Genomic DNA, 22555 nt, shown 5'->3' with positions numbered 1-22555 from the left:
CTGGAAAAGAGTAGACTGAGAGGCAAGGGCGCCAACTTGCTCCCCACATTGTGGGGGCCTGGCATCACCTGACCTGTCCCACCCCCATTCGTTGCCCATTCTGCCTCGCCTGTCCCGTCAGCACTTGCCTGAGGGTGGGGGGCACGGAGGGCAAAAATCACCCTTCATGCTTTCTGCCTCCACACTGTGGGCCAGTGCTCGCCCAGAGGCAGTGGGGGGATGGTGGCCCCCTCAATATTGGTGGCGCTGCCCAGAAATATTGAGGGGGCTGAAGCCTCTTCCACCCCTATAGTTGACCCCACCGCTTAGACTTATGATAGCCAACTTCAAACATCTCAATGGCTGTCACATTGCAATATGAAGCTTGTTTTCTCAAGCTCCAGGGAGTAAGACCAAGCTAATGGATTCAAGTAATGAGAATGAAATTTCCAACTAGACATCAGGAAGAACTTTCTGATGGAAAATGCTGTTTGACAGTGGAACAGATTCCCTCAGAAAGTGGTTGATTCTCCTTCACTGGAGGTTTTTAAGCAGAGGTTGGAGGGCTATCTGTCATGGATATTTTAGTTGAGATTATTTCATTGCAGGATGACCCGCAGGAAACCTTCCCACTCTATAATTCTATGAAAAAGGTCTACACGGTCCCAAATTTATCTTTGCTAGGCTTGCACCAAGTCTTGGTGCATTGAAACAGAGAGATGATGGCTATTCCCACAAATGCAAACTTTCCCCTTCTTATCTCAGTACAAACAGTGGTGGCAACAGCAATGACATCCATGCCACACGAAGGCTTGGTCTGGGGCTAATAGTCCTCCATGTCTGGATCACTCATTTGCAAGCTGGATCTCTCCAAGGTACTACAATCCTTTATTCCCTTTCAACCCAAACACTTTCTGATAGAAAATCATCCGGCCAATTGCACAATCAATGCATATTCAAGTAATTATCTCATCATTTGTCTGAGAGCTTTCACCCATACAAATTGCCGTGCATTTTCCAATTCCGACAAACAATTAAGAATACGATTAGCTTGGAGAATAGTGAGACCTGCCCGCTTCAAAGCTCTTGGATTTACAGCAGCCAGACAGGTATGTTGGCTTTCTTGACATTGCACCACGATACTGCTTGACCACACAAAACCTTCTATATGTGTACAGCAAGTTGTAGTGGCGATTCTAGCATCCGTTTTAGATGCAGCGATTGGCTTCTTCAGAACCCATGAGATTTTGGGAATCTTGGTGGATTCAAGAGGATGAGCAACTTCACTAAAATTCTTCCACAGCAAAGCCTAGTGACTTCATCCATTTGTAAACCTGCATGAGACAAAATCAGAAGTATGTGTGTGGCCAGTATGTTGTTATTCAAGTATTACTGAATATACTTCCTTGTTTCCCACATCACTATAGTTAGATTAAAAGCTCCACGTCAGAGGTAGGTAGCACTACACCCTCCAGTTGTCGATGCTGAATTTCAACTCCCATCAGACCCAGCCAGCACAGCCATTGGTTAAAGATGACAGGAATTATAGCCCAGCAACTTCTAGAAGGCATCACATTGGTTGCCCGTGCTCCAGGTCATGTAGAAGATGATCATGTGGAAGTGTATTGCCATAGTGGCATCCCAAATCCATGATACATTGTTGTTGTTTAGTCAATTAGTCGTGTCCAACTCTTCATGACCCCATGGACCAGAGCACACCAGGCACTCCTGTCTTCCACTGCCTCCTGGAGTTTCGTCAAACTCATGCTGGTAGCTTCGAGAACACTGTCCAACCATCTCGTCCTCTGTCATCCCCTTCTCCTTGTGCTCTCCATCTTTCCCAACATCGGAGTTTTTTCCAGAGAGTCTTCTCTTCTCATGAGGTGGCCAAAGTATTTGAGCCTCAGCTTCAGAATCTGTCCTTCCAGTGAGCACTCAGGGTTTCTTTCCTTCAGAATAGATAGGTTTGATCTTTTTGCAGTCCATGGGACTCTCAAGAGTCTCCTCCAGCACCACAATTCAAAATCAAAAATGCATGTGGGAAAACATGTGAACCTAAGTGGACAGTTGAAAGCAAGGAGAGCAAGATAATAGAGAAGAATCTCTGGTGCCCCATGGGATTCATCAACTACTGATGCTGATTCACTGATGTAAATATATTGCTTAGGACCACGACATTGAAATTTATAAATAAATTATTCCTGGTGACTTTGCACATGACTAAGAAGATACATTAATATTGCATCAATCCTTGAACGCAAATCTTTGATGCCATTAAAACAGTTCCGTGAATTTTGGTCTGTGAAAAAGTCACTTTTCACTTTCTTCTGTTCGAAAGGAATCTACAGCTCACTGGCAAAAATAAAATAAAATCTCTGTGAATCAGCACGTTTGAAGATGAAACAGAATAATGCTTATTGATATATTGCATGTGACCATTGTCATTGCATTCTATCTTCCAGAAACCTATGTTTCCTATATTAGTTTTGTGGGGTGGAAGGGTTAGCTTTGGGGGGGGGGAGCGTGGATTTTGTTTTGTTTTGCTTTTTGCTGATGTTTGCATTTCTGTAGGGAGATGGTCTCCTGCTACAGATAAATACCATCTGGTTCCAGAGATTAATCCAAACTTGAGGAAATATGCCAAACATAAAATGTGTTTCTTGACATCTGTTCTGAATATGTCTATAGTTTTGCATGTTTGCTCCTCTGCTGATTTTGTTCCATATCATTTAGAAAACATTTAACTAGTGCTCGGTGAGTTTGGTTGCTTTGTTTAGTAATTGACTATTTTCTCCCTGTATATTGCCTTTAGACTTTCCTTTTCCTCTGCATTCTGTTCAGCAATGATTATCATAAGAAGCACTCTGCATTTTTCATTCATTTAGAGTTTGGCTTCCCTGTCCCATAGAGTCAAGGGTAGATAACAGTACCACAAGGCAGGAAACAATGGATTCCTGTTCCGGATCTAAAAATCAGGCCAGAAGCTTGGAGGAAGCAAAGGAAGGTGAACAGGAAGAAAGATGAAATCTAAATGCTTAGTAGGCACAGATGTCTACACACGTTGCTGTTATAATGTGATATTTTGAGAGGATGATCCAGGCAAGTGAAATGAAAGTTGAGAAGTGGCAGAGAAGGGAAAAGCTTGGTGGGAAAATGAGTTTGTGAGAACAAAATTTAAAGACAAAAACTGAATATAATAGAAAAGGGGTATGTGTAATCCAAGACATCAATGAGTCTGAAGCTGGTGTATAAAAATGACAACTGTATTAGGAATTGTCGATAGGAGAAAGGACCCTGCAGATGAAGAGGAGGCCAGGGGAAAGAAGTGGAGTTTTATAATTATTCAAACAGCCATTTATTGAAATCATTGGTTATGGCATGTTGTAGCAAAGAACCCCAGACAGATAAGAACAGCCAGTAGCGGGGGAAACCAGGTGGTGCGTTGGAAGATGGCTGATAATAACATCTCTCTGACCCACACGAGCTAATTAAGGGGCTGCTATGGGAAGTATGCAGTCTTCCTACCCTCCCCCCCAGGAGGTGGGGGGCGCTGCCTTGCCAGCGGTGTTCACAATGCACCCCCTGATCCGAGAGATGCGGGTGCCGAACACTTGGCACGAGCCCTCGGTGAAGTCAGATCTTCCTGACGCCGATTCCAATTAGCGCGTGCTGGTTAGCTTCAGCTCGGAATTATAATTGGAAACATACGATTGGATGAAGCTGAAGCACATATATCAAGTAATGTTCGAGAGATAAGACTGCTGAGTAATGGATCTCTGTGACCGGGAGTGACGGATGGATAAGTAAATCTTCTGATGAATCACCACTAGGAGACTGTATGTTTGGAATGAAGGGGGGGTGGAGGAAAAAACTTTTTTCTTCTTCTTTGCGATGTGATATTAATAACCCTTCACCCCAGATAGAAATAAGATCGTTGCGTTTTTATTAATCACAAGCAGAAATTCAAGAACTGTGTGGGATGGATTATAACAGGAGGGAGGATTGGTGAACGGTAAGAATGAGGAAATTTTTTATGAAATTTTTAAAAAATGGCGTCTCGCCAAGACAGGCTTGCCAGAGAAAGAAGGACAGGGGGAGGAGAATCAGGATCGTTCGAAAGAGAAGGAATGTTGGAACCCAAGTTTGACCTGACAGAGCCTCCTGACTCATTTGATTTATTTGGCAAGCCTGAGAAAAGTAAAGGACAGACCGAAGATTAATTCTTTTTATGGAAGCGTTGAACAGAGGCTGTCCCTGGACGATATGATTTTGGAAGGGTACAAAACCCACACAGAGGATGCCTGCTCACCTGCTTGTGAAAATTATCAGAGATCGCAAAGAAAGGAATATACGATAACAACAAGAAGAGAAAGAAAGTAATAAAGGACTATCTGGATTGAACTGGATAGAACTGTCTAATTAAAGCAGTAATACAAGTGATGTTTGGACTCGTTCGGAGTTTTGGACTTGTGCAGAGCTTGATGTATGGGTACCCCCAACAAAATTTAAAATTTGGCTGTATAATTTGGAACTAATGTGATTTGGATAATGTGATGTGATTGGCCTGTTAATAAAAATTATTATTATTATTTTTTTTAAAAAAAGAACAGCCAGTAGCAGTATATGTGGTGGCAACATGGTCTAAAATACATAAACTGGAATAAATCAAACCTGGTTATTGGATGTAGCCAATAATATAGTGTGTGTCTAAGCTGTTGTTGAAAATATATTTCATGAATATATGGGGGAACGGCTGAAGACAAAGACTGGGAATACAATCTGATTTCTGTTCATTATTTTCACTAATATTTATGCACACTTTACCATAATATATGCATTTTTGTACACAGTGCTTGACTGGGAAAAGGCATTGCAAAATTCAGAGAAGTGTGAATTGCAAAGGATGGCTGTGTTTTGGTTCAGGCAGTGTTTCAAAAAGTGTGAACTTGGGTAGGTTCACCTTTCTATGTGGTCTGAACTGAGGTTCTCCCACATCCAAACTCCAAGCTTCCTGGGCCACGGAGAAGATGGAATGATGTAATTTCTCTCCTGGGCTTTTTTTTAGATCAGAAACCACGATAAAACTGCAGAACACCAGAGAATTATTTAATAGAAAGACACCAATGCCAGCCTCATCTCAATGATAAGGTATGTTCAACTCTAAGGAACATACTTCTAACTTCTAAGGAAATTTTAAATCACCATACAAATAAAAGAGAAAGACAGAGGGGAAGATAACTTTGGAGGAAGTATACAACAGGATTCATCTATCCATCAGAGTCAGTATTCTCTGCATCAGTACTGCATTGCCACATTTGAGATCCACAAACATGTGAGTTGGGGGCCTCTGATACAGTAAGAACCATTCCAGATTCCACCAACCACTCTGGAATAGAATGATTACATTTTGTCATGGGCAAAAAATAAAATAAAATTCAAAGCCAATCCAGGCACTTCTGTTTATCCCTGTCTATATAATCCCAGTGTCCACAACTCTTTTTCATACACTTCAGACTCCATCCGCTGTCCAATATTATCAGGCTAGTGACTTTGATGTAAATTAGGCTTTTTCTGGAATGAGAAGAGATTCCCTGAAAAGGCTATGCTTTACAATAACGCTTAGTCCATATTAGGAAAACTGTTCACTGTCGGCTACACTGGCTTGTTTGTTGTTTTTCTGTGTTGTGAGATATAAACCTCTAAGGGCCATGAGCAGAAAATACGTATTTTTGCAATAGGATTAAATCATGCAAAAGAAGTCAATCTGTACAGATGCAGTTGGGAGCTAGTGCATTTGCTCTTTTTGGAGTTTTGTTTGTTATGTTGACCAAGAAGATTTGGAAGGCAAAAAAAAGTGGAGACGTTCTGCATGGGGTGGGGAAGAAAATTGGCCGTGGGGGGATGGAGAAGTCACCCACTGGAGCAGGGAATTACTTGCTTATATTTCCACATTGCTGAGTGTTTAATATTAAAGTGGGTTCTTTAAGCACTAGTAAGGTTAGTGTCTGGCATTTTAGGCTTTTGTCTGAAAAAGGGTCTCTCAATAGTTTGCCAAATGGCTATGCGTTGCCTCAGAGGCCATGTTCTAAACACCATGGTGTAATTACTATCATCAATGATAATAACCATGGAAACTACACTCTAAAAATAATTGTTTCCATGTTAGTTTCAGATGGTGCTAATATTACGGATCACTAATTGCTTTGCAAAAGGCCTTATTTCTTTGCCAACTGTAGACAAAGTGTTCTAGATACAGTGGTACCTCGGGTTAAGTACTTAATTGGTTCCAGAGGTCCGTTCTTAACCTGAAACTGTTCTTAACCTGAAGCACCACTTTAGCTAATGGGGCCTCCTGCTGCTGCCGCACCGCCGGAGCACGATTTCTGTTCTCATCCTGAAACAAAGTTCTTAACCTGAAGCACTATTTCTGGGTTAGCGGAGTTTGTAACCTGAAGGGTATGTAACCTGAAGCGTATGTAACCCGAGGTACCACTGTAATCTTATTTCCAAATTGTGTAAGGACAAATTCTGATGACCTGTGTTCAAACACAAAAAAGGCATTTTAGTCCAAATGGTCTGAAGGATCAAAGAATGTTAGAGCGGATCAGCTGGATTTTTGAAAAAAAATTAAAAATGGCATTCATTGCTAGACCTGCTTATATTTATAGTGGAAGGAAGGGAGCAAAGAAGGAAGGTTGGCCAGCGTGGTGTAGTGGTTAAGAGCAGCAGACTCGTAATCTGGTGAACTGGGTTCGCTTCCTCGCTCTTCCACATGCAGCTGCTGGGTGACCTTGGGCCAGTCACACTTCTGTGAAGTCTCTCAGCCCCACTCACCTCACAGAGTGTTTGTTGTGGGGGAGGAAGGGAAAGGAGAATGTTAGCCGCTTTGAGACTCCTGAAGGGGAGTGATGAAGCGGGATATCAAATCCAAACTCCAGCTCCTGCTCCTGCTCCTCCTCCTCCTCCTCCTCCTCCTCCTCCTCTTCTTCTTCTTCTTCTTCTTCTTCTTCTTCTTCTTCTTCTGGTTTGTATAATATTCCATCACCAGCCCCAACTGGATTTTATTACTCACATGGATTCCCAAAACTCAGTAATTATTTTGTCAAAGTAATCATAGCTACACTTAGGAAGAAATCCAGTTTTTTATTCTGAAGTCCCTGGGAAGGGTAGTAATTCAGGGACTGAATATCTGCTTTGCATGCAGATGGTCACAGGTGCAATCTCTGGCATCTCCAGGTTCATTTGGAAAAGACCCCTATCTGAAACCATGGAGAACCATTGCCCATCAGTGTAGACAAACTGAGCTAGATAGATCTAAGGGTCTTACTCGGTATAAGGTAGCTTCCTATGGTTCTCTTTAAGGTGGTGTTCAAATGGTTTGTTGAATGGATGCTATTCACAGAGAATAGATGGTGAACGTGTGGCTTGAAATGGGATAATTTAGGATAAAACTATATGGTAGGTTTCGACAAGAAGTCACCACCCAGAAGGTGGCTGTAAATTAGGGCTGGGCACAGTGCCCCCAGTCCAACCTGTGGCCTTGATCCACGACCCTTCGATCAGGCTGACCCTTCCTGGATCCCAAATCAGTTCAGGTACAGGGTCAATGTTTAATATTACAACCCACTAATTAATCATAAGCACAAAACAACCCCTCCACCGTGTCACAAATCCAACTTAATGGTGTCATGTTGGAAAGTGTTGATCACTTCTCCTACCTGGGCAGTTATCTTTCCATGAGGGCCGACATCAATGCCGAAATTCAGCATCACCTGAGCTCTGTGAGTGCAGCTTTCTCCCAATTGAAGCGCAGGGACATTTGCAGGGAAACCAAAATGCTTGTTTTTAAAGCTATTGTACTACCAACTTTACTGTAAGCTTCTGAAACATGGACCACTTATAAATACCATCTCCAACTCCTTGGAAGATTCCATCAATGGTGTCTCAGAAAATATTTACACATCACTTGGGAAGACCGGCGAACCAATGGCAGTGTACTGAAAGAAGCAAAGATCACCAGTGTCGAAGCAATGATTCTTCAACATCAACTTTGTTGGATTGGTCATGTCTGAATGCCTGATTATCATCTTCTAAAGCATCTACTCTACTCTACTCCCAACTTAAGAATGGAAAGTGAAATACCGATGGACAACAAAAGAGGTTTAAAGACGCTCTCAAGGCAAATCTAAAAAAAAAAAAAAAGTAGTATAAGCACTGATAACTGGGAAACATTGACCTGTGGGCGCTTCAATTAGAAAACAGCCTTTACCAAAGGTGTCGTGGAATTTGAAGAACAAACTCAGGGTGAAAAGGAGAAATGAATTAAGAGAAAGGCAAGTTCGGCAAACCTTCACCGTGATCAACTCCTGCCCAGAAACCTATGTCCCCACTGTGGAAGGACATGTGGATCCAGAATTGGCTTCTACAGTCCCTTACAAACTCACTATTAAGACAATCTTAGTCGACTGAAGAAGAAGAAGAAGAAGAAGAAGAAGAAGAAGAAGAAGAAGAAGAATACACTCAAGAGGTGACAAGCCCTTGCAACTAGAGTATGGGCCACTTCTAGTATTAGTCAATCATTCTACCATGTAAATTTAAGTAGAAGTGGGTTAGAAATCTGCCTTATACTGAGTATCTGGCTATTTAACATCTCAGTATTTTTCCAGTTCAGTGGTTCTCCAGGGTTTCAGGCAAGGTTCTCCTGAAGCTTTAGCTCAGGGTTTCCCAAACTGTTTTTGCACTACAACTTCCATCATCCCTAGCTAGCAGGTATGGGATGATAGGAATTGTAGTCCAAAAACAGTTGGAGACCCAAGTTTGGGAAACTCTGCTCTAGCTGGAGAGTCTGGGGATTGAACCTGGTACATTTTGCATGCAGAACAGATGCTCTTCTCCTAAGCTACAGACCTGACCTACCTACCCCAAAGTTAAAGAGGCTAGGACTCTCTGACTCCCTCCCCATAATCAAAGAGGACAATAGTTTGGATATGGGGTAGCAGAGCTTCCTTAGCAGATCTCAGACAATGGGAAGAAGCATATGGAGATGTTGTATCTTCAGATACTCCTCAGGTGGAAGTCATGAGCTTCATGTTGATTGGGTGTATGGTGGTCACTTGAAGTAATTGTTGCATATTAACTTCTGGCAAGTGGGTGAAACATGGAGAGTCAGCTTTTTTCAACAAGGAGCACCACAGGGTTTTTATTTTTCACGGCTTATCCCTATGCATGTCTACAAAACAGGACATCAAGTTAAATGGCACTTACTCCCAAGAGTGTAGGCATCAGACTGAAGCCTTCATCCAGCAGTTTTCAGAACTCTTGCACCTAGTTGAAAGCAAAAATAGGGGCTGCCATTAAACTGAAGGCAAAGGTCATTGCAAGTCCGTGCAACTTGTAAATGATATAGAAATAAAGGGCAGGCATAGCTATTAAGCATACAGGTATTAGTTGAAATAGAGTCATTTTTCATTGCCAACACGTCTGTCTGGTCTTGTTTTTTCTTCTTCTGGAATTCACTCTAATTCTCGAGAGTAAGGCAAATTTTAGAATAAGTACTGCTTGACATTTACCTTTCCATATATGATAGATATTTGAAAATGAGCATCTGTCAGTGCTCCAGCATCAAAATTAAATTCGCCTTCTGATTAGCCATGCAAATAGCTTGGCCTAGTAATCTCTGCAGCATCTCTTTGGTACTCTGAGACGCCCCTCAGCATTAAGGAATTGTCACTTATCAGTATACTTACCAATTACCATAATGCAAAGGACATTCAAAAAAAGAATGTTAAAGGTTCCGATGATATTAATTTGCCTCCTTCTCTGGTGAATTTCAATTCATGTGTGAGCATCCATTTACAATGCTGAGAAAGGAATTCCCCTTTCTTCTGCACAGGCTCTTGCTGACCGAAACTTATTGTGTTGCTATTTTTAAATAAGATAGAGCCGTCCTTAAACAATATACACTGTTTCTAACACTCCAAATAAGACAGCTCAGTATTCATAGTGGAGATTGTTGTTTTACACATTTTTAACGTTATATAAATCTGGAGGCATAAGAACCATTTTTGGAAAACATCTGTCATCGCGCAAGTAATTAGGAGCATTCTTATTTGCTTTCTTTCCCTGTTAGTATGATTTTATATTTCTGCGCATTCGTTTTTGCAAACCTTTCAGCGTGGAATAAAGTGGCAAATTGTGACGTACATTTCTATAACTTGGAACAACATAGACCAGATCTACTGCTATTCATGATAATTTAGGACCTTTTTTTTTTTGGCTACTGAGCATTTAATTAAATGGATTGTCTCCTTGAAGCATCAAATCTATGTAAGCAAGGACTGTATATAAAGCAAGCCTGTCTCCCTTGCTAGCTTCATTTTGGGAGTTGTTAGTACTTCAGTATTTCTGATGCACAGCCACCTATGTCTTCCAAAGAGCACAAGGAAGTCACAGTGCATGCATGGTACCCCATTCTCTTCAGGGAAAAGGACACTGTAGTAGCCCTATTCAGGCATTCAGCACCCATGCACAAAGAGAAACATGCACAACTAGGCCTGCCATCTTGACAATGAATTGCATGCTGGACAGGTAACCCTGACTAACTTATTTTAGGGAATAAAAACGTTGCTTTTTCATAAAAGGTCAAAAGGCCTCAAACAGTTGCAGCATCTGAGTAGAAGGTTACAACAGCTAGCTAACGGCCAACTCGCTTGGGGGCAGTGGCGTAGCGTGGGGGGTGCCAGGGGTGCCAGCCGCACCGGGCACAACTTCTGGGGGGGGGCGCTCGCTGCCTCCGGAGTCGCCAAAGAGCCTCGGGTGCAGGCTGTAGCTGGCAGCGGCTCTCAGCGCTGGCCGCGGTCCCCGCGCGTCAGGGCCACGGAGGGCGCGCCAGGCAGCCCCTCCTCACCGACGGGCAGCGTTCGCCTGCGGGGCTCGGCCAGTGCGCTGGGCTGGCCGCGTGGAGTCGCCGAGGAGCCGCCGCCGCCTGCCATGCCGCCCTGGCTGCTTCAACCGCGTCCGACAGCCGGCTCGAGGCTCCTTCCGGCCGGGTCTCCCGACGGGGCGCTGCGGGCGGAGGCTCCAGCACCAAGCGCCACGCCACCCAGGCTCGGGTCGCTGTCTGGATGCGTGCAGCCCGCCAAACGCGCCATCGGCGGTGCTCTAGTGCCTGCGCGCCAAGACCGCCCACCCGCCCCGACGGGGCCCCCCCACCCGCGCCGGAGGCCGGCCTCCTCCCAGTCGCGAGGCTTTCCTGCGCTTCTCCTCTGGCAGGATCCGGATTACTGTCTGGGGTATGGGCTGCCTCCTGGGGCGAAGCTGGATTCCCCCTAAGGGCAAAGGACCTTTTGCTTGAGGGAGGGGGGAGGGAGGGGAGCCCTGGATCGCCCTCTGTTTCTGTCTTGCAAGAAACAAGGAAACAGGAGGATGCATTATATCCGCTGTTGCTACATTTTGCAGCGCGCTTCTTCCCCTCTTTCTGCTCTCGGTTTCTTGCGCTCTCCTGGCGGATCGTGCGCTCCAGACACGGGGCTGCTGCTTCCTGACTTCGGATTGGCTGCCTCTCACCTTGGACGATGCCCATTGGTCAGCGATGGTTCTTTGAGAAATCCTGATGTTTCATTGAGGGGTTTCGGGACTCCATTGAAGGGTTTACAAGCCTCTTTGCTGCAGATCACTAGGAGGGGAGTTTATAGGTGGAGGGGCCCACTCTGGCTCGTCGTCCTGCGTGGGTGAATGGGATTTGGGGTGTTTGGATGGCCTCTTAGTCCCGGCTCTACCAACAGCTCGAGGGGTGAAAGCAGTGGCGTAGCGTGGGGGGTGCAGGGGGGGCCGGCCACACCGGGCGCAACATCTGGGGGTTAGGGGCACAAATCCACTGGTTAGGGGGCGCAAATTACTTGCCTTGCCCCGAGTGCTGACAACCCACACTACGCCACTGCTTGGGGGCTTACCTTTACTGGCTTGGGGTTAGAAAAACAGGGCAGCTTGTTGCTAGAATGTGGTTTATCTAGACACATAAGCACACTTCAGAGAACTGGTGTACGCCTAAGGGGGTGGTCAAGGAGTGGCTTTATCGCTTGGGTAGATGTGTGAGAGCATAGGAACACGCTTCCTTATTTGAGTAACGTAATTAAGAGCAAAAGGGACGCGGGTTAAACCACAGAGCCTAGGGCTTGCCGATCAGAAGATTGGTGGTTCGAATCCCCACGACGGGGTGAGCTCCCGTTGCTCGGTCCCTGCTCCTGCCAACCTAGCAGTTCGAAAGCACGCCAAAGTGCAAATAGATAAATATAGGTACCGCTCCGGTTGGAAGGTAAACAGCATTTCTGTGCACTGCTCTAGTTCTCCAGAAGTGGCTTAGTCATGCTGGCCACATGACCCGGAAGCTGTCTGCGGACAAATGCTGGCTCCTTTGGCCTATAGAGCGAGATGAGCGCCGCAACCCCAGAGTCGTCTGCGACTGGATCTAATGGTCAGGGGTCCCTTTACCTTTACCTAATTAAGAGCAAGGGTCCCTGAATTCAGGCGAATGGGAGATGTCAACAGGGGAGGTACATTCCCACTCAGGGGAAGGTGATATGAACTTGTCTTTCACTCAACTTGGTTCTGCCTGTATTGGGACACCTATCCTTCCAAGAATGTATCAATAAACTCTTTGCTGCTTCACTAACTTTGCTCAGATTTTATTTTAAGGGTCCCAGGACCCCGAGTCTTGGGGCCAGTGTTTTATTTCCAGTGCCAGTCTGCAGGGGGCTGCTTCTACGTACACAGAACATACAGGGTTCCAGCTCAAGGGGGGAGCCAATATGAATATTGCAGGCTTTACCTCCATCGACATGCTCCGAATGCATAGACAATGTGGGCTGTAAGAGCAGGGCCGGTGGATGTCAGCTGCCTCTCTCTGATTCTCCTGCACACTATTCATTGTTAACCATATGGAGACTGAGGACTGAAGTGGGCTTAAAGCAGCACGTTGAGAGCCAAAAGCTTAGTTCTTAATGGCCATTATGCTAGGGAAGGAAAAATTGGTATACTGAACAAAGAAAGGCACACTCGGCCAGTTTTAGTGTGTTTGCAAGGGGAAGTCATCCTTCCCTGATACTACATGGTAGTACCAGATTTGTCTCACAGAGGCTTGAGCAAAATTGAGCATCGTATGAATCCTACCCACCTAGCAGTTCGAAAGCACATCAAAAGTGCAAGTAGATAAATAGCTACCACTCGAGCAGGAAGGTAAATGGCGTTTCCTTGCGCTGCTCTGGTTCACCAGAAAGTAGCTTAGTCATGCTGGCCACAAGACCCGGAAGCTGTATGCCGGCTCCCTCGGCCAAAAAGTGAGATGAGCACCACAACCCCAGAGTCGGCCACGACTGGACCTAAAGGTCAGGGGTCCCTTTACCTTTACCTTTATGAATCAAGTACACATGACCACAGATCATTGTGAGTCAGGCTGGATTGGCTCAGAGCAATCTATGACTGTCAGGGGGACAGGCATCTGGTAGGAAAGAGAGACAGGCAAAGCAGGAAAACCGCATGGTAAAGGCTGAGATCTACCTTCTGTTTAGGTCAATATCATGGCTTTCTTTCCCGCCCAACGCTCCATTGGATTGATGCTGTTGAGCAGGGGCACCGATCCTGTGAGGTACCATTTCTGCTCCTGAGGGTTGGAGTGCGAAGAAGCACCTGCACAGGACCCAATTCTGCACATTGTCATTAGGAGGCTCCAGATCAGCAAATTTTGCCAAAGGGGGGGGGTGGAGTCAAACAACGCCTCCAGGAAAGGATTTCTGTTTTTAGGATGTGGAAAGCTAAGCTATGGGATTCCTTGTCATAGGGAAATCTCAGCAGCAAAGAATTTAGCCATTTCCAAAGGTGGATTAGATATCAGATGTCTGTAATTGCCAGCTGGTTATGCCAAACTCTGCCTCCATCTGGTGCCATTTTGAGACTGGTGGGCCTCACTAATTTTCAGCCATCTGAAGCACGTAGGAAGTCCAAGAATCCCTGCAGTATGCCGATGCAACAATGTTCACCCAAATCCCTCTGTTGTTGCTGCTTTTTATATCTGCAGTTACAGAAATAGGGTGTCCAAAGAAAACATGTTGCTTTGCTGAGGTAAAATAAACACATAATTGCCCTGGAAAGTCCAGTAAAAAGAGCTGTACATTTAATACTTATATTTCTTAGCAGCGATAACTCTGGAAATACTGTAGCTGGTTTGATGAATACCGAAAATCTTTGTCTTTCATCTTTCATTCCCACCCCCTCAATACATGATGCTTATTGTGACAAATCCTTTCATTCACACAGAGAAGATCGGGAATGTCTGATAGGAGTTGTTCTACAAAACATCAGCACTTTGCTAAAAGAAGAAATTCAGTGTGGTGTACCATGATCAGAGGGCAAGACCTGAGCAATGGGGGCCATGAGTCAATCCCCACACAGTCATGAATCTGACTGTGCGACCTTGGGTCAGACCCCATGTCTCAGCCTACCTGCCAGGAGCACAACAGCCATGTAAGGTGGATTTGGGCGAAGGCATGGTAACTGAGCCAAGGTCATCTAAGCAGCTTCACGACTTGTAAAAATCCCATGTATATTGCCTGCAGCTCTTTAAAAGAACAGCAGGATATAAAGGCGATGCATAAATACATACATAAACAGTTTGCTAATAGCTTGATGCAAATAGAGAGAACATTTTGCACACTCATAAACCTGAAAAAGTTCTCCTGATTATAAGCTTCTCCACCCCTGTCGATGCCAACTTCTACATGCTTTGATATGGAAAGCAGTTAACTATACTCTTTTAAAAAAAAAAAAACAAAAAAAACCCAACCTATAAAAACCCTCTTTGATGCCAAAGCCTCCAGTAAAATAGTTATTTAATTTGTTCACAGACCTGTAGGCAGAAAAAATGCTCTGACAGAATCTTCACCCTAAGACATTATTAGGAGTGTAATGTAATTTTGTCAACTCTGTCTTCTGGTTCCAGTTCTGGGGTTTGGAAGAAACTCTTTTAATCAAGGCAATTATGCGACTATTGTTCTGAAATTCCAATATACTTGTTGAATTACGTTAACTGCTGTATACTGTGCTATAAAATGGTGCCAATTAAAGAGAACTCATCGTGGTGTCTCCCAGATGCCCTCAACCTGGTGTCCTTGATATATTTTGGACTGCAAATCCCATCGGCACTGGCCAGTACAGGCTAGGACTTATGATAATTGTAGTCCATAACATACACAGGGCAACAGCCTCTGTTCTTATTTAGCCTGTGTTATGCCCTGTTTTGTGTGCTTTATTACCATTTGACACAAGATTTTTGTGTTTTATCATTTCTATTACATACCTTCCAGCATTTCTCTGATGAAAATAGGGACGTCCCACTCTATAATGTTAATTTTACTATTTATACCCCACACATCTGACAGGGTTTCCTCAGCCACCCTGGGCAGCTTCCAACATATATAAAAACATAATAAAACATTAAACATAAAAAACACCACTTCCCTATACAGAATTGCCTTCAGACGCCTCGGGGGTCGGATAACTCCATAGCCTCCAACATTTCTCCAATGAAAATAGGGACATCCTAAGTAAAAGTGGGACATTCCAGGATCAAATCAGAAACCAGGACAGTTTCTTTAGAGAAATCAGGGACGTCCCTGGAAAATAGGGACACTTGGAGGGTCCGCCATTATGTCTCAGTATTATTGATACTGTTTTTTCTGGTGGATGACAATGGAAAACAATTCTTTGTGTGGAAATAATTTGGGAGAATCTGCAAAAAGCACAGCAGACTTTCATGATAAGTTTCCAAACACTTTTGAAGATTAATACTAATGGTGGTGGTTCTTTTGCACCCATACCTGAGATAATGTCCTTTACAATACAATCAATTCTGAGTTCAGCAGTAATCTCAGGGCCAGTGGATTGGAGCCTTGTAGTCTATTCTGAAGTGGACCTGAAACTAGGAATGGGCATATTAGCCTATTTCTATACTGTGCTACTTTTGCATGCATTCAAACACAAGTCAGTTCCATCCCATTTTCTGCATTAAAAAAAACAACACACACACACATTAAAAATGCATTAAGGTTGTACATGTTTTCACACATTGTCCCATAAAAAATGCATTTTTTACACATTTCCGCTATAAAATACTCAGTTTTGTTTGCTTTCCTACACATTCTCCCTAGCATTTTATCAAAAAACTAAACCTAATTGCAAAATCTGGATAAGTACACAATATGATTGTTAACTTCATTCAAATATGTATAAGAAACTGAATTAGCTTAGTTTACTTTAAAATCCAGATTGAACAAGATTCTTCTCCATCTCTGTTGGTATCTCCATTGTTTTTGGTGGAAGAGAATTGCCTCCTAAATTTTGTAGTTTTTTCTCCAGGATCTTCTGGGTAATAATACCTTCAGCATGAATTTAGTGGCTTATGAAATGGAAGAACAATGGGTGCAGAGGAGTTAGTATGAAAACCAGGTTCATACCTGCTAAGTTTAAAATATCTAAACAATGTTATAGATCATTCCCTTATTTTGATGACTTCATCCTACTTGCCACAGGATATTTTAATCCTTTCCTTCATTGTAAATAGCTTTTTCAGAGCTAATCTGCAGCAATAAATTTGGCTCATATAAAGGCAAGCATGCATTGCAAAATCATCATGGACTCACTCAAATATGACAGATATGAGACCCAAGTTGGACTGTCCTGGGCTGGAACCTAGCTGAGTGAACTTCCTAGGACTATGTATGGATCAGAGCAAATATCTAACTAGTTCATCATTCTGTTCTTATATTGACCAACCAGATGCCTATGGAAGTCCACAAGCAGGACATGAATATTCAGAGGCATAGTTATCTGGAAATACCCTATGGTTTGGCCAGGCCTGGTATAAATACTCAGAGTTCTTCCTGGTTGAGTGATCAATATCTTCTAGCAACTCTCCAATGCCAGACTCAGACGGATGTGGAGAAGTCCAGATTCGGAGAAGATATTCACGGCCCTGACAATAGATACAATATTCCATAAAGCTCTCTACGGTGAGACCCATTGTTAGGATAATTCTATCTCCTTTCCAAATATATAACCAGTATGTTATTCAACTGAACAAATGTAATTTGTATGCAGCCTTAATCATGCACACTTTTTAGAAACTGGCATCAGGCACTAAGTACAATCCTGTCAAATGGCTGGCAGAAGATTAACTCTGACACCTAATGACATGCCAAAGTCTGACAGAATAAGAACTTACTGTATAACCAGTGTCAATCATTCAGCAAGTGCCACTTCAAATGTTTATCCTGTTAGTGGAGACATCCATCTGTGCCAGAATTCAAAACACCGCCGTGCCTCGTCGAATGCGGAAAATGTGTTGAATGCGAAAGTGAAAGTACATGAAAATGTGCCAAGAGGATGTGTATGAGTTTAAAGGAGAGAACGGAGAAAGGATGGAGGGAGAAAGATACCCCCCGGGAAATATCCAGTGATTGTATTGATATTACTCATTCACATTCTTTGTGCCGAAGATCTGATCCCTCAGCTTTCTACCATGTAAAGGATGGGTTCTGCGAGACTAAATAAGTCGTAACATAGAAGTGGCGAAGCTCCCACCACTTCTCCCCTGGCATGCCTTCCCAAAATGAAACCCTTCTTGGTGTGTGGTGGCGTGGAGCATGTAACATATGAAGCCACCACAGACTGATTCAGAACATTGGTCCATATGTTTCATTATTGTCTACACTTCTGAAACCGAAATTCACAAATTAACACCTTAGTTTAGATGGAGGAGGTCCATATCTTACAGCATGGTCATCTCAAGAGAGGCTTCTTCCACCCCTGGCTCGGACAGATCATTTGCATATGCGGGTGACGCTGTGGGTTAAACCACAGAGCCTAGGACTTGCTGATCAGAAGGTCAGCGGTTCGAATTCCCATGAAGGGGTGAGCTCCCATTGCACAGTCTCAGCTCCTGCCCACCTAGAGTTCAAAAGCACGTCAAAGTGCAAGTAGATAAATAGGTACTGCTCCGGCGAGAAGGTAAACGGTGTTTCTGTGTGCTGCTCTGGTTCATCAGAAGCGGCTTAGTCATGCTGGCCACATGACCCAGAAGCTGTATGCTGGCTCCCTCAGCCAATAAAGTGAGATGAGCGCTGCAACCCCAGGGTCGGTTACGACTGGACCTAATGGTCAGGGGTCCCTTTACCTTTACCTAGCCCAGGGATTCCTCCTTTATATCTTAATAAAATTCTACCATTTGTTAATTTCTAGAGTTTAGGTGAATCCCCCCAACCTATAAAAATATACTTATCTGAGAGGACCCTGAGTAAACATGCACAGCATTGAACACTTAGATACGTTTTAGAATGCAAAAAGAAAGAGCAATTTAGAATAATTCTTCCCTTTTTAAGTCAAAAAACTGTCTGCCTCATCCATCAAAAAATTGGGACAGGACCAATGGAGTGTTCTATTTTATGTCTCATTCTGCATGACTATTGGGCAACAAATGTTCTTTGTAAATCCAGTCATCCTATGGCTCAAGAACACAATTTATGCAGGGACACACTGAATTACTCAATTTATTCTAGTTGATGTGTGGTGGGGAGAAACATGTAACCTATGCAGCCACCTTATACTGAGTCAGAACATTGGTCCATATGTTTCATTACTATCTACAGTTCTGAAACTGATACAAGGGAAAATGGAAGAGGACATCTTCACTCCGGTATGACTCCCCTTTATCACATAAAGGTAAAGGGACCCCTGACCATTAGGACCAGTCTTGACCAACTCTGGGGTTGCAGCGCTCATCTCGCTTTATTGGCCGAGGGAGCCGGCGTGCAGCTTCCGGGTTATGTGGCCAGCATGACTAAGCCACTTCTGCCGAAACAGAGCAGTGCACGGAAATGCCGTTTACCTTCCCGTCGGAGCAGTACCTATTTATCTACTTGCACTTTGATGTGCTTTTGAACTGCTAGGTTGGCAGGAGCAGGGACCAAGCAACAGGAGCTCACCCTGTTGCAGGGATTCAAACCAGCGACCTTCTGATCGGCAAGTCCTAGGCTCTGTGATTTAACCCACAGCGCCACCTGTGTCCCTTTTTTATCACATACACAGCCCCAAAAGACAACAACAGGAATCCACCGACATCATACAAATCAATATGGCTAACTTGACCCTCCCACCCCGAACAAATCTCACTGCAGCCACCCCCAACTTCTCTCACTACCAAGGAAATATAACAAGCGAATAGAATGAGAACCTACCCAAGTGACGTTGACACTAAACCCCACACATACACTAAGTAAATAAATAAAAGTTTTACCATGCCACCCCCTCTCTCCAGAAGTGGAGACAGCTGCTCCAGCCCCTGGAGTGGCCCCCGGGTGTGGGGCTAGCCACGCCCGGGGGTGCCATGGCGCGCATCCCAGGGGTGTGTGCCAGGGGTGGGGCATCGTGAGGGGGTGACGCCTGCGGCAATTTCACCCCCCCCCCCCAGGAATGGCACCCTGGGCAGATCGCCCCCCATGTACCACCTTTTCTCCACCAGTGCCTCTCCCCCTTTTTCTTCCCACAACAAATGTAATAGATCTATAGAACACACAACCTGAAAAAGAGACAATGCATGTACTTTTGCAAACTAAGAAAATCTTCAATAATAAAAAAGCAGAAGAAAAATATTGTCTACACCAGGGGTAGGCAACCAAAGGCCCGGGGGCCAGATGCGGCCCAATCACCATCTCAATCTGGCCCACGGACGGTCCGGGAACAATGTGATTTTACATGAGTAGAATGTGTCCTTTTATTTAAAATGCATCTCTGGGTTATTTGTGGGGCATAGGAATCCGTACATTTTTATTTTTTAAAATATAGTCTGGCCCACCACATGGTCTGAGGGATGGTGGACAGTCCCACCCATGGCTGATTCCAGTCTACACTGACTGACACTAGATCCCCAATGCAAGAGATTTCCCCAGCCCTTCCTGGAGATACCAGAAATTGAACCTAGGTCTTCTGAAGGCAAGTCAGATGCTCTGCATCTGAACTCTGTCCCTTCCCCATTTGAGTCTTCCTTAGCTCCCTTGCTATCTCAGCGATGGCTCATCCACCTATGGCCTAAGAACCATTACAAAATGAGGCACAAACCTGCCCTCTTTCTAAGCAAGGCATTTGCAGTAAGCCACTTGCATGGCACGGTGAAACAGAAGTTCTTGAAAACACACACAAATGAAGTTGACTCTTGCAAAAAATTCACAGCGTGAATGGCTCCTTGTTTACTAATGCTCTCAGTTAAAAGCTTTGCAACTCCGACTAGTGGAAATTAGCTCAAGATTCAAAATCTCAGTAGGACAGGGATGGTGCTTTCCTGTGATGCAGACGAAGACGAAACCTGCTGAGACCACACCACAACTGTTGGTTGCTTTGCTCTCAAGCTTTCCTACAGATGCTTTTGAAAACCAGGGAGAAAACATAGCTCCTTTCCCACAATAATTTCTCCTTTGTCGTCATTGCTTTGTATGAAAAAAAGAAAGGAAAGGAAAGATAAGCTACTGTCTGCCTCCTGGGTGCACCGAAGCAAGAACTGGAAATTGTTATATAGTTGTCCCTTTGTTGCGGTGTGGAAAGAGGATGGCCACAGGAACAACACAGGGAGTTCCAGCTATTCAGTGTGAATTTAATACAGTGGATTACATGAAAATATGGACAAGCCCATAGCTTTTTATTGAGCCAGCTTCCATTGGCACAAAAGGCCAGATGTTTGTGAGTTACATTCCAAGTGTAGTTCAGAAGAATGGACAGGCTGCTAATTCTCAGTGTTGCACGATAAAGAGTACTGTGTGACTCATAATAGCTTGCAGAGGGCGTGTCTGTATTTTTAGGTTAGTGTGGCCCAAGAGGACAGAAATAGCTTGCCCAGTGGATAGAATTACACTGCCAACCCACCCTGATAAGTGGCAGTGTCCCTGCAAGGAACCTAGTGTTGTGGCTTCCCTCTGCTCCTGCCTAAATAACCGAAATAACATGTAAACTCAAATAATGCTTCTCTAGAGGAGACTTCTTCTTGCCTCTCTAGGCAATTCATTGCCCTGTGCTTGGGCCCCTCCAAACAGCCTTCTCTGATAATTTTGCTATTTCTCTCTTTCTCTTTTGTGCAATATTTTTATTAATTTTCACAAAAACAAAAACTACATAAAAAGCATAAAATAAAACATTTGAAACAACTGTATATAAAATCTGTATTAAATCCACAGTATGGGATTACTTGAATGCCCTGACTTCCCTCCATCTGCTTCCTTGGTTCCTTTATAATATTTTCATTCACACATGTCAATAAAGTATTTATCTCTGATTACTTCCAATTTTGGTACATTGTCTATAATATTACAAATGTTATTTAAAATCCTGCTAATGTATTAACTTGTGTACATTGCTTTTCTAAATATGCAATAAACATTTCCTATTTTTTAAATATTTGTTGTCATCTTGATTTCTAAGTTTCCTGGTTAATTTAGCCATTTCAGCATACTCCATTAATTTAATTTGCCAATCTTCTTTGGTGGGGACTTCTTCTTTCCAGTGTTGGGCTAACAATATCCAGGCAGCCGTTGTTGCATACATAAACCAATTCTTATATTCTTTAGGTAGATCCATTCCTGTAATACCTAATAGAAAGGCTTCTGGTTTTTAAACAAAGGTTATTCTTAACATTTTTTCCAATTCATTATATATCATTTCCCATAATTTTTAAAATAAACTTACACTGTCACCGCATATGATGAAACGTACCTTCTATTTCTTTATATCCAACACTTATTTTCTTTTGTTTTATACATATTTTCCAATTTAACCGGTGTTAAATACCACCTATACATCATTTTCATATAATTCTCTATAAGTAAGGTACAGGCTGTAAATTTTAGATCATTCTTCCCAAGTCTTTCCTAATCTTTCACCTGAATATTATGTCCCACATCTTTTGCTCGATAATTTCGCTATTTCTCTGCATTACGCTTACTCAGATCATTCAGTCACAACCGACCCCAGAGCAAAGTTGAATTACTCACCCTCAATTTTATCAGGGAAGACCACCACCTATGATGAATCAGTACAAACATATTCATTCCTCCCATTCGGGAGTTATGCACTAGTTCTGGTGCAGGTTACTAGTTACACAACCTCCAGGTTCAAAGGTTGCCTTACACCACAATCTTCTGTGACAAAACACCTGTTGCAACAATGGGAGCAACAATGGGAGAGGGCTCTTGTTTCCATGCCCTGCTTCAGAGAGGTACCTGATTGGTCATTGTGGGAAACAATACTAGATGAGCTTTTGGTCTGATGTTGTAGAACTCTCCTTTGAGAGCCAGTGTGGTGTAGTGGTTAAGAGTGGTAGTCTCGTAATCTGGTGAACCGGGTTCGCGTCTCCGCTCCTCCACATGCAGCTGCTGGGTGACCTTGGGCCAGTCACACTTCTTTGAAGTCTCTCAGCCTCACTCACCTCACAGAGTGTTTGTTGTGGGGGAGGAAGGGAAAGGAGAATGTTAGCCGCTTTGAGACT

General features: G+C 43.7%; 1 long non-coding RNA gene across 3 annotated transcripts; it reads right to left on the bottom strand.

Moving 5' to 3' along the window:
* Nucleotides 1–8924: 8924 nt before the first annotated feature.
* Nucleotides 8925–22251, bottom strand: LOC309541748. Of its 3 annotated transcripts, none has more exons than XR_014223874.1 (3): nucleotides 22062–22235; nucleotides 13385–13474; nucleotides 8925–9303 (listed from the first exon to the last, which is right to left on the bottom strand). It is a non-coding gene; the product is annotated as an uncharacterized lncRNA (long non-coding RNA). The 3 variants fall into 3 exon arrangements; XR_014223875.1 differs by lacking the exon at nucleotides 22062–22235 and adding an exon at nucleotides 15849–15950; XR_014223873.1 differs by lacking the exon at nucleotides 13385–13474 and having other exon boundaries at nucleotides 22062–22251.
* Nucleotides 22252–22555: the final 304 nt, after the last annotated feature.

The sequence above is a fragment of the Podarcis vaucheri genome (genome assembly GCF_965113315.1).
Source record: "Podarcis vaucheri genome assembly, chromosome: 10".
NCBI lineage: Eukaryota > Metazoa > Chordata > Lepidosauria > Squamata > Lacertidae > Podarcis > Podarcis vaucheri.
Note: the sequence above shows the minus strand (reverse complement) of the source record. Positions and strands in the feature narration are given on the sequence as shown.